The 14,011-nt window shown below is 43.1% G+C and overlaps 1 protein-coding gene and 1 long non-coding RNA gene across 12 annotated transcripts in view; one reads left to right on the top strand and one right to left on the bottom strand.

Annotated features, from left to right (window-relative positions):
• LOC135907090 (Kv channel-interacting protein 4-like) overlaps window positions 1–14,011 on the top strand; it is a 431,449-nt gene that overhangs the window by 414,757 nt on the left and 2,681 nt on the right. The gene's annotated exons all lie outside the window — the stretch shown is intronic.
• Window positions 5,568–12,339, bottom strand: LOC135907089 (uncharacterized). The gene is made up of 4 exons (XR_010565888.2): window positions 12,103–12,339; window positions 9,701–9,783; window positions 8,860–9,082; window positions 5,568–5,663 (listed from the first exon to the last, which is right to left on the bottom strand). It is a non-coding gene; the product is annotated as an uncharacterized lncRNA (long non-coding RNA).

Genomic DNA, 14,011 nt, shown 5'->3' with positions numbered 1-14,011 from the left:
CTTAGGACGAGTTCTCAGCACGCTATCATCGTTTAGCATTCGTCAGTGGGGCTTCAACAACTATCCCATACATTGTATACCAGCAAGTTTGGCCGAGAGTTCATCTGGTCCTGCGAATACTTCAACGAAGAAATAAATGCTCTACTTGAGCCGTTGCACAGAAGGCAATTTCCTCAAGTGTGCGCGGAACAGGTAATGTTTAGCAAAAGACCCAAGTATCTGAAAGAGGAAGTCTTGTGCTTCTTTCCAGCTTTTCTAAGAAACTGTGAACTTTCCGAGAAGTGGTGATCCTTAGGGACTGTGAACTTTTGATTATATAGTATTCTAACATTTCGTTTTTTTTTCTGCAGAGGCGGTAAAATAAAAAATCGCTGGAACTATCTGCCAGCTAACCTTGCCTTAAGCAACACCATTGCCACTCACACCACCGTCTCTTAGGTTGTATAATGATGTTCATGTAATGAGCAGTGCGACATTTTTAGAGGCACTTACCTCCCGCACATTCTGTTGCCTGTGTACATTCATAAAGAGTTAACCGTTAATTCTGTAGCATACAAAGAAAGACAAACCTACATTAACAGAAGGCACAAATTATCTACGCTGCAAGGCACACGCACTTGCTGTTAAATAAAATGAGCCACCTAATGGTTATGCTGACGCTTCTTCATTCCCATTCAAGCGGATAAGTAGTGTGCTAAACGCACTTTTATGCAGAAGTAATAATTATAAGGTCAACAATGGCTTCACGTCGCAATAACGGTCAAGTTTAGGCAAGTCAGAGCATTATGCACGATCTTTTTACCCCGATGTCCCTTTTTCTTAGCACCTTGCTACATTCTGGCATAGCTCTCAATTCTACCACCTGTATTGTGATTACAAACAAAATAATGCAACATGTTTTTTAATATCCTTATTGACGTGCCTGTGAACAGTGGTTTACGAGATTTCGAGAAAAGTTTACGATGGTTTTTCTATTTTGATTTTGTAATAGCGTTCATTTTTGTCAAAACTTCAAATTGGAGGCGAATTGTAGAAATGGTAATTTGTGATACAGCAAGAATATTCACCACAATTGTTGAATAAGTTAAGGTCTCGCAGTCCAGCAAATTTAAAAAGGCTACGTTTATTGGTTTAGCTGATAAAAAAACGTAAATATAGCAATTTTTGAAGATTGTAGCAAATTAAAGAATTCTTCTAAAACGTTCTGCACGGAAGCCTGAAACAGTGCTAACTGAACCTTCTTCACGTCTTGGTTTTACACACAAGAATGTATTCTTTATAGCTGTAGCATGTTGTATTTCACATCGTTGTGCATTTGTGAAAATGCCTTGTGCAATAAATACGCACCTCCACACTGAGCAATCCGCTTATTTTTTCCTCCAAAAGATATTCATTTGGAAAAGAAGCCACTTTGACTTCAGTGCTACCGAATGATATGCGCCTAAAAGATAAAATATTCAATGAAATCTAAAATATGACATTTTCGACCCGTGTTGATCTCTCGTGGAATGACCCAAGAGCGACTGCAGCTCTCATCGTTTGGGGCTGTGTCAAGATTCCGCACGAAGCTGCAACGACGGCAACGATCCCTCCACTGCTCGATGCCGCAACGATGTGCTTCTGTCAAGAGGTCAAAGCCCAGGCCGTCCAGCAGATCTCTGCGACCCTCTAAAGGGAACGACCGAGCGAAAGCGGAGGGAGGATGCCACCCCAAAAAAGGGGCTGGTGCGGTTGACCAATAGGAGTAGTGCGGCCAGGGCCGGAGTAGAGGCGCCACACGCCGGGAAGTCGTCATGGCCGTGTCACGGTGACGCCTCCCTTACAGGGGACGACTAATCGTTCTGCAGGCATTCATAATAAAGTTGCTTCGTTCGCTCGCTCGCAAACACCATCGCTGGCGCACATTGTGTGCTATGCGCTTGTCCGCTGAAAATGGCCCGACCTGTTGAGCGGCCCTTTAAGGCAAACCAGCAGGCCGAAGATGCTGCCAAGGCCCAAGAGCTCAAGGGCGTTGTCTATTTAGATATGCCTAGGTCTCATAAATCTGCTTTACTGAAATAAAGTTTATTCCTGCTCTAATGATCCTGTCGAGCTTTTCATGACGTGTACTTCATAGCTTGTAGCGTAATGGAAAAGCGTTCTTCATAAACCCACGAGTGTTCATTCCACGCACGCTCTTGGCGCTCGTAACCTACAGGTCTGGAACCGAGCAGCTACTGCTGCGCCTAAAGTTTTGATAGAGCGACAAGAACAGAGAAGACGTAAGATTGAACTAAGCGCTGAACTTTACAAAATGTATTTTCGTTTTGGGAAGGATCGCTTTATATGCACGTCACGCAGAAGCACGACAGCCTGCTAGGCATCGCTGCTGCGGTCCACAGCTACGTTCCAGTGACTTTACCGCAGCTGGCTGCTTGACCACTCCAGACAATTATGATTCAGCGTGTGAGAAGGCAAGGAGAGCATGAAAAACTATGCGTCGGAAAACAGCCCTGAGCTTTTCCCGCTTTCCCCTAAAAAGCAGAAAAGAATGCAAGAAGTTTATAGTTCTGCCTCTGAGGTCATGACTCAGAGAAGGCAGACACATTCTTTACCTAGCGAAGATGCTCTTCTGCCATAGTATTGGGCCACCGCAAACCTCGCTTTATCACGCAGAGAGGCGCACAATTGTTTTACTCTTTAGCGAGCAACGGAAATTGGGAAAAACGGGAAAATGCGTGATGGTAAGCGCATGCTCAAGGCACCCGGGAAATTTGAAGATGACGGTATGGTTAAAAAATTACATTGCGGTGTTTTACGTGCGAAAACCACGATTTTATTCCGTAGCGCGCCTTCGTGGGGGACTCCGGGCTCTCCGGGTATCGTGCGCTGAATGCACGATACACCGGTATATTTTTTTTTGCATTTCGACCCTTTGGTAATGCGGCCACCGCGGCCGAGATTTGATCTCGCGATCTCGTGTTTACTATTGCAACGACATTGGCATTAAACGGAGAAATTGTTGTACCTAATATGATACATGTAAAAGGACTTTCGCGCCAGGGACAAATACAAAGTTGGTATTGTCAATTCTCTTTCCAGGCACGTACCCAGGGGGGGGGGCGGGGTGGCCCGCCCCCCCCCCGAAATTAAGTGGCATACACCCCCCCCCCCCATCCCCACCCACGCCACCACTCCTCACACATTCCTAAAGCGCCGCCAGATCAATGTTGAGACTTCGCAGCTGTTCATCGGTCAGCATTATGCTGCCTTTTTCACTCCTGTTAGATGGCGATAGTTATCGGCATCTCTTGTAATGTGAACGACAGTTTTCTCGTAGATTCCGCACCCACGCGATTAACTCGAGATGCGTTCAGTTGTAACCATCTATTCAACCGTCACGCGCATAGCTGTTGCTTTTGTTAGTTCAACCTTCTTTGTTTAGGCTGATCCTGGGACCAGGAGAGGGATGCGGCTGTTACTCAGCTGGTCTGTACTCTCATGGAACGAGTTGCGGCCGGAGAAAACGCCAATCGCGTTTAAGTTGTCCCTTTGCTTCATTGTTTCCTTGAGTTACGGCTCGCCGCGACGCTGACAGATACCCGGAACCATATACACGTGTTATGGGTTAGATAAGGTGGGAAATAAAATAATGTGAAAGAGCGTCCATCATGAAACCCTGCAATAACCCTTAAACCCATAAGCAAGATGACTGTCGCCCGTTACCTCGTCTCTTTTTCCCTTATTCTATAGCACTTCTCGTGCAAAATTGGCAACTGTAAACAAAAATCGCAAGGAATTGAGAAATTAAGCGATCTACTAAGGGAGAGAGCTAAGGCAACAACCAAACTGCAAGCAAAAGCGAATAATAAAAAAGTTAACCGTTGTTTATGAGAATATTTATGGATCAACATCTTTTTATTTAAAAAGTAAGTAGAGAAAACGCCGCCGAAAGTGGAGGACAATTACTTGTTTTGAATGACGCTTCTACAGTTATCGGTCGAACCGCCTCACGTAGCCACTTCTCTGCTGTGCTTATGTGGGTGTTTTTCTAACCTTTCGCAGTGAGCGCAGTACGTCTAGAATCGCAGAGTTCTGCGCTCTACGCGGTTGTATAGGACTGGCGGCCGCACAGCGTTACGCAATTCGCGGAACTGTGAGAACTGATCAACAAGGCGAAAATAACTGATATTCGAAACTATAACATGAGAAAGACTGAAGAAGCCGTAAAAAATGAAAGCAGCCTGAAATCAGTAAAAACGAAACCTGGCGTAGGACAAACCATGATGTATGCACTAAAAGATAAGAAGGATAATATCATCAGCAATCTCGAAGATATAGTAAAAGCAGCGGAGAAATTCTAAGCTGAGCTGTATACAGTACCCAGAGGAGTCACGATAGTTCACTTAGAAACAGTAATGAACAGGATACAGAAACCCTCCTATAACTAGCGATGAGGTCAGAAGGGCCCTGGAAGACATGAAACGATGAAGAGCGGGAGGATAAGGTGGAATAACATTCGATTTAATCAAAGATGGAGGAGACATAATGCTTGGAAAACTGGCGGCTCTTTATACGAAGTGTCTATCGACTGCAAGGGTCCCCGAAAACTGGACGAATGCAGACATTATACTAATCCACAAAAAAAAGGAGACGTTAAAGAATTGAACAATTATGGGACCATTAGCTTGCTCCCAGTATTATATAAAATATTTAGCAAAATATTCTCCAATAGAATAAGGTAAGCACTGGATTTTGTCAACCAAGGCAACAGTCTGGCTTCAGGAAGAGATACTTTACACTGGATCACATCCATGTCATCAACCAGGTTATCGCGAAATCTGCAGAGTACAATAAGCCTCTCTGTGTGGCTTATATAGACTACGAAAAGGCATTTGATTCAGTAGAGATACCAGCAATCGTAGAGGCACTACGTAATCAAGGAGTACAGAACGCTTACGTAAAAAGCTTGGAAAATATTGCTACATGCGTGAGGTATTTGTTTGTTTGAACGAGGCGCGTAGGCGCCATCACTCCAGAAAAGAGGAGGAAGAATGAACTGGGCTCGCGCTGTGAATCTAGCTGATCAGCACTGCAACCGTTGTTGTAAATATAATCTGTAAATAGTTTCTCGTCTTACTGACTCGTCTTTCGCGTTAGAATATCTACGAGGTTCTACAGCTACCCCTTACAAAAAATGTTGTTGGGAATCCATTGATTTTCCATCGATATCTTATTGTACCATCAACAGAAAAATTGTGGAAATTCCATTGGCATTTGATGGAGGATTTGTTGAGAGATTATGGAAAAGTGGCCACCGTGAATCCATTGTATTTCCATTGGAGTATTATGGTGGTGTATTTCTATGGGGTCTCCATGGTATTTTTATTGTGTTGTTTTTTCATGGGATCTTCATTGGATTTTGATTGTACTATTTTTCCACTGGGTTGTCATTGTATTGCGCAGCATCTTCATAATGTTGTCATTGCATTCAGTCCTCAATGCAATGACTTCATGTAAGATAATGCTTACTGAGGCTGAATATGAGGTGCAGCCAGCAGTAACAAATAAGAAGGCATATGAAAAGGCATGGTCTTACTTCATTTTATTTATCACGAAAGAAGCAAGGATAGGCTCTTCTTGATGTACGGAACACTGGCTCCCGGAAACTGAGCAGGTGTATCCTGAAAACATATGAGTAAATGAAACAATGTGCAGCTTTAGCAAATTAAATTAGCAGGCAATAGCGATTATTTAAACCACAAAACTAAGAAATAAATATCTACTAGAAGCTTTCATGTTTAATCCATGTACTACTGATGTTCTGCATAAGGAGCTATAATAACAGTATAAGGAGTCATGGTAAATGTGGCAAGAGCTTTGTACAAGCTGCTAGACAAAAAGTTATACAAGTGAGCTTCTATGCAGATTAAACTAGTTTCATGCTCGAATTATCTGCCCAAAAAATCCTGTAATATTTTCGTTTTATCCTTGATTAAGTGTTATTACAAACAGCATTATGCTTTAAATTATCTGATGGTCACTATGGCAATGCAAAGCTTGAACATGGCAAGTGAAAACATTGCATATGAAATTTACTACTTCCTGTCACCCTTTAATTGATTTAAGAGAAAACATTCATCTTTAAAGTAGGTGCAGCCTGCTGCTTACACATGACAGCAGTGGTGGTCAGACATGCAGCAAATGAACTAAATCAGCTTTATGCTCAACGTGACTGTCACACGAATGTGATGGGGCTCTTCCTCTCTGTGCATTCACTAAGTTCCTGCTAGAGTGAACCTTTCATACAACATATATATTTGACACTTTATAATAACAATAAGCGCTAAGTTAACCCAAGAAGTCTTGAAAAATAGTGCAGGTTTTTCTTAGTAAAGAAACAAAGGTATAAGATAGCCAGCACATAGCAAATCGCCGAGCATATATTAAAATGTGCCATCAGAAATAGCTGGTGCAGAAGTCGACCTAGGAATACATGTGTGCTATCTGGCCAGCTATGATCTTGAAGCAGCACACTTACATCTGACACGTACACTTAGAAAGGGCATACACAGGTGCCAGACTGCAACTACTGCTTTATTGCTCAAAGACCCATCTTTTATAGTGTCTCTTGTGAAGCGTACATGCCCTGATGGCAGTGAGGTGCGACAAGAGCCAGGATAAAATGCACAAAAAACACAAATAAAGATGAAATTTTTGGATTTCCACTATGAATAACCAAAGTCCAAGATAGCAGCATGCTTCTTTTGAGAATGATACTGAGGGGCAACTGATACACCTATCTTTCCATTTGTCAATTTCTATTGCTTCAAGAATTTCCCGTTTGCTGTTTGTGTTCTCTGCGCACAACTTCCGTATCTTTCAGTATGGGTTTGCAGCCACAATCCTTGCAATGAAACGCTCAGTGATCTGAATCTTTAGCCATGTAGTGATAATTGTGCTCAGTTAGCCTCGCACTCAAGGACCTGCCCGTCTGCCGAATGTATACCTTGTTACAGGACAGAGGGAGCTTATAAACCACTCTCTCTGAACAATTCACACAGGGCTTTCAGTGGTTGATTGCACAGGCACTTGTTCCTTTTTTCGCGCCATTCCCCTTTTTGCACAGGCTCGACAATCACAGAGGTGCGCAAAACACCACATCAATGCCAGCCCTGTGACCTATCTTTAGCAGATTTGGGAAATTGTGAGTACATAAGGCATGACCAGCTTGTAATGCCCTGTGACTGTGCGTGGATCCGCTCGCCTTTTCTGTCTTCTTATGTAAGCATTCTGCAACTGATCAAGAGCTTCGATGAATACCCAGAGCTCCTGAGGCAGGTTACCTGGTTTGTTAAGCTTGTTTCACATTTGTGATGGCATGTTTTTTGCAGTGTCTTAAGAAAGCAAGCGTGGACAGTCACCCTTTTCACAAGCTTTGAATGGGCCGAGTGGTAGGGAAGGACAGCTTTGTTGCTCCTTGGCTCATAAGACCAACAGATTTGATCAGAGGATACATATGCACCAAGGTCTAAAAACCTAATAAAACCGCTGATAGGTAGCTTATGTGTTAGTAACAATGACGTGAGGCATTTATAAAACACTGCATTGGTGTGTATGTTGGTATTATGAACCAAGGAGCAACAAATCTGTCCTTCCCTACCAATCGGCACATTCAAAGCTTGTGAAGAGGGCGATTGTCCACTCTTGCTTTCTTAACGCACTGCAAAAATCATGCCATCACAAATGTGAAACCAGCTTCACAAACAAGGTAACCCGCCTCAGGAGCCCTAGGTATCCATCGAAGCTCTTGATACGTTTCAGGTTACTAAACACAAAAAAGTGAGCGGATCCACTGCAGTCACAAGGACTGTCAAGACAACGCAGTCATACCTGATGTACACACAATTTCCCACAATCTGCAAAAGATAGGTCAAAGGGCAGGCGTTGATGTAGTGTTTACCACACCTGTGCAGTTGTCGATCCTGTGCAAAAAGGTGAATGACACAAAAAAAAGAACAAGTCCCTGTGCAATCAACCATCGAAAGCCCTATGTCACTTGTGCAGACGGAGTGGTTTATAGGATCCTTCTGTCCTGTAACAAGGCATACACTGGGCAGATATGCAGGTGCTTGAATATACAAGGCTAAATGAGCACATTTATCCCTGCACGGCTAAAGATACAAGTCATTTAGCCTATCATTGCAAGGATTGGGGCTGCAAACCTGTCCTGAAAGATACGGAAGTTTTGCGCAGGGAACATAACAAACAAAGCAACAGAAACTGACAAATGGAAAGATAGGTCTATCGGTTGCACCTTGGTATCATTCTCTGAAAAAGCGTGCCGCTATTTAGACTTTGATTATTCAGGGTGGGAATCCAAAAATCTCACCTCTATTTGTGTTTTTTTTGTGTTTTACTCTCGCTCTTGTCACACCTCACTGCCATCAGAGCACGTGTGCTTCTCAAGTGGCACTACAAAAGACGGGTCGTCTTTAAGCAATATTGTAAAATGTGCAGTCCAGCGCCTGTGTATGTCCTTTCTATGTGTACGCGTATGTGTCACATGTAAGTGTGCTGCTTCAATATCATGGCTCACCAACTAGCCCATCAGTATCTTTTAAGCAGCTGTGATCAATCTATAGCTCAACCAATCATTTCTTTTATCAGGCCTCTAAAATTTGTGCATAACTTTGTGGCCATAATGTAAATAATGAAAGAAGGGAACTATTTGTTTTTCTACACCAAATATTAGGAACACTTACTATACTATATCCAGTTGCTAACAGTACAGTTTGTACAAATAGCCTTTCTTCAACTTATATGCATGTTCTGATTTCATTATTTAAGACTACATGACTATTAAAATAGCGTACACACCTATCGGTCTCCACGCATACAGTGTTGAGCGCCTCCTCTTGAACCGTCTCGCCACGTAGGCAGCTCTTCCCCCAAGCAGCGGCTTGCTGTGGAGCCCACCATCAGTAAAGACGTGGTGCAAAAGTGCCCTGACGAATTTTCCACGGCCACTGGTACAGTCACAGGCCTGGCTCAGCTGATCGAGGATGTTCTTATCAATCAGCGTCCGGCCACCAATGTCAACCTGTACACAGAAAATTAAGCGACACTTTAAAAGCTCACTTTTGATCACACAGAGCATAAAGGTGAACAATTTATCATCAAAAGGACAAGCCATAAATGACAGCAGAAGAAAAACAAATGTCTTGCAGCACCGTTGCATGGTTTGCATTGCAGAGGCATTTCTTTGACAGTTGCTTGCAGTTACTGACACTGACTGCAGCACATGTGCACGTGTGCGAACAAATATAAGTTGTTCAGAGGTGGACTTAGTAGTTGCCGGCTGGTTGCCCACAGATACACAAGGTGTCGTCAGTGAGCGTGATCTCGTACACGATCATTGTTAATTATTGCTAAATAGCATACAGCACCAGCAACTTTCCTGCAACGGCTTGCTACCTGCCACCATGCTGCCCAGATATCAATTTTAGTCATAGTCACACATCGCAAGATCAACTGCAAATCTTTAAGTGATCCGTACAGATCCCTTTCGCTATGTCAAGTGATTCCAGGGACCAGAAGTTGGGAAACACTGATTTAATAATCTTGCTTTGTTCACGGAATCATTTGAAATGCACTATATTGCCAAAAAAGAAAGCAAAAGAAAGAAGGGAGAACAACTGGCAGCACACAATAAGCGTACCTGTGTGCAAGCAATTACTGGTTCTTCTGGCTTGCTCTCGATGTTGAGGATTTTTCGTAGCCTCTTCACTCTCTTGCCAGCTTCTGCATAATGAGAAAGCAATACAACCGCTGAATAAAAGTAATATGTACTTCAACCATTTCAGCGATAAAGCACCAAATGCTACTTCCTTATGCAGCAAAATATCTCGCACTTAATAATGAATTTTGCGACCCTTCGGTTTTTGTGCATCAGTCACTGAAGCGTGATTTGGCGAGCCTGGCATTTAACATGAGTCGGATGCATGACACTTCGTGATAGTCGAGTGAAGCCGAGAAGCCTTCCATTAAAGTGTTGCAGGTCTTCACACATGCTGCACAGATAGTTTTGAATTCAAGAATAGGCATGTTTATCCACAAAATTATTAAAAAAATTAATGGGTATTTCTTTCAAGCAGCAAAAGGGAACAAATCAGTATGATCAATACATCTAAGTTTTTTTAAATATGCTTCAGTATTCAATATTCCTCATAAATTCTAGTACGGACTGAATACTACCAGACCCATACACTGCTGCAGTGTGCTTTTTTTGTCCCGAGTCATGGAGTTCCATACATAAACTGGCTAGAGGGCCTCGACACCTATACTTCCATAAATATTACAGGGCGTGTACACAGGAACGTTCGATGTGGAAGGGCATGTTCAACTGGTTCTTGTTATGTTAGCACTGTTTATTCGGTGTGGCAAAGTACATTCGCACATGCAGGGAAGGGCCTTAAAGATCCTTTTTTATATTCACAGAAACCATTAAACAGATGGTGTAAGATTGTTGCCTGCTGTTGATGTGTCACGCAAGTTTGCACTAGTATCAGACACAATGTGCCCTGCACTCTTCTCCAGATGCTGTGGATGCCACTATTTAAAGTATTTTATAAATGCAGTATTACATATCAGCTACACAGTGAAATGCCATCAATAACAAAAAATGTATATAAGTGCTTGATGCTTATGTAACCAAGTGTTTCTTGCTACCAGCTACTGTGTTAGCAATGTATTTTATTTATGTGACAATGAATTAGTTGAATATTTTTATTGTTCACTGCATATGTTTTAGGTATACTGAAATAGCAAGAACCGAATTCTTTTACCAACAGTTTTTCACAGGGCGGTTAAGAGAAAAACATTTCAAAAGAAAGTGCCTGATATTACATCTTTATGACAAGGCACTTTTCTGTGCGAACATAAAAGTAGGAATTTGGGTCAGTCCTCTGAAGGGAAAAATAACCCAGATTTGGTCTAAAGGTTGCATCTTTTCTCTCGTATTCAGAGGCTTGCATGCTTTCATAACCTTTTTTCTTTCTTTTTAGCAAGAAGGCATATATTTATAGTAACGCCGGATTAACAAGTCTTAATACACTACAGGTTTGAGTAAAATCTTGTTCTTTAAGATATCCAGAGCACACAAATAATTTCACAGAAATAATTTTGCAACATGAAAAAGATACCCAGGGCTGAGAGAGAAACTGGTGGCGTCAATCACATGCGCTTTAGGCATTTTTTTTTCTACTTTTTTACAACACGGCAGCATTCGATTCGCGAACGATCAACCAGCCTGTTTTATAGGACGATCCGCGTTTATTAGACATGACACGATATCGGCCACGACATTTCTGCATGATTATTTGATGACAATACAAGGAAAAGACGGTCCGCCAATTCGATTTTCATATAAACGGCTGTGCATGGGTCCTGCTGCAACGGTAATACTCAAAACAGGGTCAAGCAAGTTAAACATTCAAATTCTGTGATTTTACTATCCAAAGCCACGATCTCACTACAAGGTACGCCGCAGTATATAACTGAATTAAATTTGACCACGACCCCGATCTTTAACAAGCACCCATATCCAAGCACGAGCGTTTTTTGCATTTCGCCCCATCGAAATCCGGCTGCCGCAGCCGGAGTTGCACCTGCGGCCTCAAGGCCAGTGGTGCAACACTAAGCTACCGCAAAGGGTGGGGACGAGAATGACAACACAGGAACAGGCGCCCTTGTTTTAAGTGGTTTCGTGCATTTCAGTTCGCGATAAACCTGGCTACCGTGTAGTACAGACGAATAGGCCAGGCTGCTAAATACACAGCTTAAACAGACATGACCCCACCTTGGCGCTTGATGGACCGAATGAGCATGCAACACGCTACACATGCACCCGGGACCGGCCCAGCACGAAATGTTTTGAAACACCGACGCCGTGCACCAAGCGTGAATCAGACATACAGCTCGGAGTGGTTGACTCACACAGCACGAGCGCCACAGGCGCAAGTCTGCCCGACGTACACCCAGAGACAAAAAAAGCGCCCCGCGACTTCTACGACACCAGTCAGAACGTTGCCGATCAGTTATACAGACAAGAAACGTGCTTACCGTCGGGTCAGCCGGCGCTCCATTCTTCATGCACGCTTCCACGCAGGCCAGTCGGTGGCATACCTCCGCGTCAGCCAGTGGACGGACGGGCACATTCAGCTTTTCGTCTCCCAACGCTCTTGGCAAAAATGTCTCTTGTCGCGCAACAGCAGATCACAACGCACACGCATGCTTACAGCTCACGACGCACACAACGCGCACACGGTGACCACGCAAAAAAGCGAAATGGCGACGAAAACAAATGCCGAACAACCAAACACGCAAAAAAAGAAACAAATTTCAATGTTGCTTGTTAACTTTTGTACATTTCGCTAAGTTTGGTAAAAAACTTTCAAAAATATTTCGTTCGGGAAGAACTCCTATAATTTTTTTGCAAAGCTGTCAGTTATACACAAAGTGTAATAAAATAAATTATGTTGCTGCGCAAATCGCAATTATCTGCGTTGAAACAATGATTCAGTATCGATGGCAATGTTGAAGCATAGCCTCCGAGATTTCCTCCGTGACGACACATCGTCTCGATCTCGAAGGCAACAAATCCATCAAGTTGTCACGAAGCGAGTAGTCGAAAATGGTGGCGATTCACCACTGGTTTGGCTCATTCCCTAAGTGCTCGTTGTTGCAGCCGCGCGAATGCAGTGGCAAAGCTGTGCTGCTTAACCAATGCGCTGAAGGTTACCTTACGCGGCAACGATGGCGCGAGAAGAAGTGAACGGCATCAATCGACAAATGTTTTCTTCTGACGACGGGCAGGTCGCGCACGCTGATGCGAACATGAGTCTGTATGAGTCGCGTCTCGGTCGCTATATATAGATGTAAAACCTGAATAAATCAAGCAGACTAAGGGACTATTTGTCTCCGCCCTGTTTCAAAGGTTTTTGGTGCCGATCATCATCATCATCAACGTAGTTGGTCGCGTGACCTCTGCCAATCGGCGTGTGGGCGCGCTTACACTGAATTTTGTTGCATATTTTGCCGTAATGTAATAGTGTAAATTTACGCGAGGTCGCCTTTCCGCAGGCTCTGTATTGTTGTGGTAGCTTGTGATGCCACGTAGTATAAATTTTGGTAAGGTCCAGTAGGATCCGTACATCGACGTACCGATAGGCTCGAAACAAAAGTTCAAGAACCGGTTACCTCTCAGTATTCTGGATGCTTCTGCATGCATTGAGGAAGACATGAAGCTACGCCGACGACAAAGGCGCTCTTTGTCCAGCCAGTTTCGATTTCAAGGAGCCTGCCAAGGGGAACTAATTGTTCGCGAAGCTCCCACATGAAATCCACTATTCAAAATTTGATCATTGGGATAGGTAGTGTCGAGCACGGGCACCAAAGTACTCTTTTGCTGTAGCCACCTATTGCTGATAATTAGAAAGTTAATTAGCGTAACTTTGCTAATTACGTACGTAAGTGCGGCAATTGCTCTGTATCTAGAGGCCGCCAATCTGTGCAGTCCTATGGTAAACATAACATTACCGTGATTTATATTTTGCAAGTTTAAAAATTTGGTGCAGCGAAAAAGAAAAAGTACCCTGTACATTGCCCAGTGGGATGAACCTCTTCTTTCCTTGGTAGTACAATGTTCAAGCTTTACACTGAATCACCTACACTCAATCTTTTTCAGGTCTTCCATTGCAGTTATAGCGCACATTGCAATATCCACAATGATTAAAATAAGTTGAGCCTATCCGGAGATTGTGCATTTGGCGCTGCAGCGGCTCAATACAGCATTATTTTGCATTAATAACGCATTAGTGCATTATTTTGCAGTGGCCTTTATTCTGCACTTGAACGTACAACTGCCTGTGCAACAAATTTTTTAATAATGATTGGTTGAAGCTCTGGCCAGCTTAATAACACCATTTCATGTTGTAGCCTAAACTAAGGAACCTAAACTTTTGTTTATTGT

Source organism: Dermacentor albipictus, chromosome 7 (assembly GCF_038994185.2).
Source record: "Dermacentor albipictus isolate Rhodes 1998 colony chromosome 7, USDA_Dalb.pri_finalv2, whole genome shotgun sequence".
Classification (NCBI taxonomy): Eukaryota; Metazoa; Arthropoda; class Arachnida; order Ixodida; family Ixodidae; genus Dermacentor; species Dermacentor albipictus.
Note: the sequence above shows the minus strand (reverse complement) of the source record. Positions and strands in the feature narration are given on the sequence as shown.